General features: G+C 39.9%; 1 long non-coding RNA gene across 1 annotated transcript; it reads right to left on the bottom strand.

The window, feature by feature from the left end:
• Positions 1 to 771: 771 nt before the first annotated feature.
• Positions 772 to 3,704, bottom strand: LOC119282029. Its single transcript, XR_005138611.1, has 3 exons — positions 3,418 to 3,704; positions 2,189 to 2,254; positions 772 to 944 (listed from the first exon to the last, which is right to left on the bottom strand). It is a non-coding gene; the product is annotated as an uncharacterized LOC119282029 (long non-coding RNA).
• Positions 3,705 to 5,511: the final 1,807 nt, after the last annotated feature.

Genomic DNA, 5,511 nt, shown 5'->3' on the forward strand with positions numbered 1-5,511 from the left:
ATGAACACACTCACATAATTCAGTGAATTGCTATATCAACTAAGTTCAATGATTTAGTTTCTAACCTTTTGCCTGTCAGATATTATTGTGTATGTTCCAAATTTGTTGCCACTACCAATGCAGCATCTCAACTGAGTTCAAAACCAAGTCCAACTGTCTCCATCTTCCTTGTCAACCACACCAAAAGCTGTAGGGTAGATGTTATTGTTGCCATCCCTTCCTATGGCAGCAAGAATTTGTTGTCCAGTGGTTAACTTGATGAAACATCCGTCAAGCCCTGGATGGAGTCACACATTAGCCACCAAAGGAAATTGACACACAAATATGTACAACCACTACAACAGGATCCCCCCTTCAGCAACGCACCAATGTGTTGTCGAATATCCATATAAGTGTTGCTGAGGTCTACACCAACGGATTAATATGCGTTGCCGTAGGTGGCGTTGGAAGGTTCTACAACAACACATATGCATCCGTTGGTAACCAACGTGAAATAGCGTTGTAAGATAGCAACACATATAGTAAGAGCGGAACAACGTTTCAGATGCGTTGGTGTTATCCTGTAAGAATGAATGTTGACATGGACACAACAGATCCTTACAACGCTTAAAAGCATTGTGGCATAGTACAACCAACCAATTGATGGTATTTTGTATATTCCGTATTTCATATATAGCAAGTAAGGATTATTAGGCCAATGTAAATAGTGCACAATAGCAGCAATATAGTAAGAAAGACCTCATATATTAAATAAAAATTGTTACACTACAAGACATCATCCGAGGACTACATGATATAGAATACATAATATATAGATATGATCTGCTCTAACATTGACCATTGAATGACATTCTAAAACATAATGTCGAGCTATCTGGTAGTAGCACCAGTATGCGCCTCAAAATCAACATCTTGGCCATGCATCAACCATTTGTCCTATCAATCTACATCAACAAAAGCTGATCAGCAACGTACCATTACAGAAATTAAAAAAACATGTTAATAATGTAGTAAATTTAAGAGGGTCGCCATATATAGGAGTTTTGCAAGAGCACCATTCTTGCTTGGATCTCCCAGCCTCTTTGAAAATACTATACAGCAAACCTATTTCACAAACAGAAGTAGATGATAACAATTTCCAATGCAAGCAATTCAAATCCTGATAGTCATAAATCTATAGAGTTGGCATGCACAAATTTGTTGCATTGAATTGTTCTTTATCCAGGAGATATTTTCTGGAACATTAGTATAAAGTATAATTAATGCTCTAACATACTGAGATAAAGAACAAAAAGATTGAGCAGGTCTAAGCTACGCATTAGCCAGATTTCTTGCACTAGCACCTTTTGAGATCATAATGTTCTGGCCACCATGCTAATAATAAGAAGCAAAATAACCAGGAATAGTTGAAGAAGAAAGCTGAATATAAATGTACACATGATGATTGAGAATTCATGATGTGTGTAAAGTAAACCTGTAACCATGGGTTTTGTTATATTGGTGCCCAATTTCCTGGTCCTAATGTGTAAACAACAATTAATTACAGAACCCAGAAACTTATTGATGGTGTTATAATTGAAATGGATTCAGCGCTACCATGATATCATGACTGGGAAAAACAAATGCACACAAAGAGGCCTACGGATTGGATGCGAGTAACTTTAGCTACATATGGGACTCCATTACTCCATCCCATCTACTGATATCATTAGAGTTGATTTTAAATTACATGGGAGCAAGGCAAACAGAGATATCCAAGAACCATTGCATTGTCCTTTCGCCATTAATTAGAACTCAGCCACGGGGCTAAGATGACTAGATATAGAACAATGAACTCACAAAAGAATGAGCCTTATTTCATAAACTGAAGTAGGTTGCGCAAAAAAGGTACTCTCAGCATTTCCAAAGTTCACTCTATTGTGGATCAACATTAAACTTCTTTTGGAAATCTCCTCATGGTCTTCGACATTGTTTCTGAGTTCGAAAAAAGTGAACGAACCTTATCTGCACTAGCATTTACTTCCATTGTTGCATAGTTTCATTCGGGAGCAAAGTTTCTTTGTTCAATGACAAAAGATATATAGTCATATTGGCAAGAATGGTAACCAACATTGATATTTCAAAAGTACGATCAATAACATTGCAGCTTAACTTTGTTGGGTCCCAAACAGAATATAAGTGATCATACCTTATCAGTAGCAGGGCTTACGTTTGATGGTTGCAACTCCTTATCATTCAAAATAATTTGCTTGCTCTGTAGTGGAAGGGAAGATGTAAGTATTTTCAATATAATACATACAAGAATATATTCATGCATGAATATATTAGCACTTTATTTTGTTGTCCAATGGTACCAAGTTCTGGACTATGACACCATATACTCTTTGCTGATCATCTTTATTAGGATAGATTTACTATTATACTTAGCAATGCATACTCTTTCTTTTAGTTTTTCGGTATTAAATATCTTCACTCAAGTATTCATCACTGCATTATTCAACAAGCAATTTACCTATATCACTCATATGTATTGCAGGACGAAAACCAAAATAATTAAAATTAATTAAATCAAACTAGCCTGTAGAGTTGCCCTAGTGTTGATTTCTATTTATGTTACCGAGCACTCTATACGGCTAACAGTCGCCGCTCAGAAAAATTGCAGATTCAGTCAATCAATTTTTATTTTAAACTAGAAGAGTGTTTTATGAAAGCCAGCAGGAATAAGCTTCAGAGCCAAGAAATGAAGTATATGGAGGAAACAAAGCACCAATTGATATTCCAATTTAATCTCAGTGCAAGCACCGTGTGAATCAGATCTGCATATATCAAACCAAAGTAGCATGTAGTTGGGTAATATCAATGTCACCAATCACTCTACATAGCTAGTGCTTACTGTACCGCTAAAAAAGTTGCAGATTCAGCTAATCGTTTTTTTTTTTTGGCAGAACTGGAAGAATGTTTTCCAAAAGCTATGAATAAGCTTGAGGCCGAAAACTTATGTAGCAAACAAAGCATCGGCTGATTTGTCCAATTTAATATCAGTGCATGCACCGTGTGAATCAGTATGTGACTATGTGCATATGTTTCGTCAGATCAAACCTTGTGGAAGCAAAACTAATGCTTAATGAGATCTGGTCATCCTCACAAAGATATTGTTTAATTACCGATGCACATAGTAGTAAGAAATCTCAAACCAAATGTATCACAAGAAAGAACTATATTGAGAAAAAGGGGGCAAACATTATTCTGAATTAACATATACGTACAGGCTAGTGGTGAATCACCCAATCACACATCCAAATAAATCAAGGTCGCGTAGATGGTCACCCTGATGGCCAGCAAATATTTTGCCATGGCACGATGGCCTACCACACATAGAACTAGAGAGGTTAAGAGAAGAGACGAGGAGTGCCTTACTGAACTATAACCATTGGAGTCGAGGTAGCCAAGGCGATGAAGCACGGTCCATCCCAAGAAAGCAGCCGCGCATCCGGAGCCCACGTCACCCCGTGGTCCGGATCCCAAGACGCTACCCGTGGCGACGTTGCCGAGGCGGAGGATTCGAGGAGAGCACTGATTGGAGCCAGGCCGGTGAGCTGGGGCGCGAAGGGCGTCGCCGCGGTCGAGTCATGGAGAATCGGAGAAGAGCAGGGGCGGTGAGTGGAGGACGTCACCGCGGCGGGGGATCATTAAGAGAGCACTGATTCAGAGCCCGACCGGCGAGCGGTCGCGCGAAAGAACGCCGGAGCTATCCGAATTCGGGGGTGGCGGCGGCTTCGCTGTTGTCACATACTCCGCCTGACCTGTTCGTGTGAGAGAGAATCAGGGGTGATTGGCTGCGTGATATTTGCACGGGGAGGTACAGATAACGTGGAGATAGATACCGGGAGGTTAGCTATTCGTGGGAGGTGGGTGGTTGGCCCAAACAACACATATTATCAAATCGTTGGTATGGATACGTTGGTGTATGGGGGATCTTGTTGTAGTGAACACAACCAGGACAGGAAATATTTACCTATAAATGGTCTACAACCATTAAAAAATCTTTCCTTTGAAGCTGTCAAACAGTAGAACATGTACTTGAATCAAGGAGTGGGTGTAGGGTTTTCTGGGTCAACAAATGTTGTGACAATACACCTGCTCCCAGGGTTTGTATCAAGAACAGCTTGAAGATAATTCCTTAGCCTCAAATACTGCTGCTTGTGGTCACCGTGCACCACACCAACAGCATTCCTCCTTGCCCTATAGACAACACTTCTTGAAACATCAACTGAGAATTTAGTCTTAGTCTTCTCTATTAATGCATCCACATGAGATCTAATGTCTTCTCTCAATGCTGGTTGTACTGATTTGGACAACCACTTTGTAGTAACCTTTGTGGTCTCTGCACATGCTCCACAAGTATGCAGCATATCACACTTCTTGATGCAGAAAGTTTTTTCATGAGCTATCTTAGATGCACTGATATGAAAATCACATCCATGGGCTCTCTCTGAGCACCAAACAATAATCCTATCAGGGGCATTTCTGTGATACTGAAAATTCCTCAGAGTCCTGATGTGAAAATCCCTAAGTGCATCTCTGAACTCATAAACAGTGGTGAAGCACAATCCCTTACAAAACTGTTCATGTGGAACTGGAAGCTTCTCATTGAACCATACCCTATCCTTTGACTTCTTCAACACTCTCTTCCTGCCACTTGCTAGTTTGAAAGCTCCATCAGGCTCTTCTTCTTCATCACTAATGCCAACATCACCAGGAAAAAAATTCATCTGCTTCAGGAAACCAGTCTGGTTTTACCTCTTTCTCAACCTCTTGGTGGGATCTAATGGTTGGACCAGGGTTTCTGACTGGCTTAAGTTTCTGGACCACTGATGTATCTACTTCTGCAGCTTCTTCTTCCGAGGGAGAACCTGGATGTAATTGCACATTGTTGTCATCTGAACCTGACTGCGCATCATCAGAAAGAAATTCAGACACATCAGTGTCACCTTCAAAATGGTTAAAGTCAGCTTCCATCTACAGACTACTTTGCTTAAGCTCATCCTTTCTGTCACTCACTGCATCCACCAACTTTGTGCAACTTTGTTGAGTGTTAATGCAATGTTGAGCAAAATAACTATCTCTATTTTCATCTGCATTACATGGCTCATCTGCCCTGACAACTCGTATATTCACACTCTTTTCCTTCTCAAAGTGGATCAACATCTGCTGCACATCATGTTCAGAACCAAGATGCTCCATACCTTCTATTCCTTTCTCCTCATCGATAACATAGTACATATAATCATCAGCTCCATAGCCCTCACTCCGAATAAGAGAAACCATAGTCAAAAATGATATGTCTGACTGGTAAATTCTTCTAAACACAGATTCACTGGCTAAGAAATGGAACCAAATTTTCCACTTTGGGTCATCAATACTGCAACACAAATTGGAAAATTTATAATTAAATGGTCTGCACAATACTACAACACAAGTTTTCTATTTTCTGACATTTTGGATTCAGTC

Source organism: Triticum dicoccoides, chromosome 3B, assembly GCF_002162155.2.
Source record: "Triticum dicoccoides isolate Atlit2015 ecotype Zavitan chromosome 3B, WEW_v2.0, whole genome shotgun sequence".
In the NCBI taxonomy this organism is placed as follows: domain Eukaryota; kingdom Viridiplantae; phylum Streptophyta; class Magnoliopsida; order Poales; family Poaceae; genus Triticum; species Triticum dicoccoides.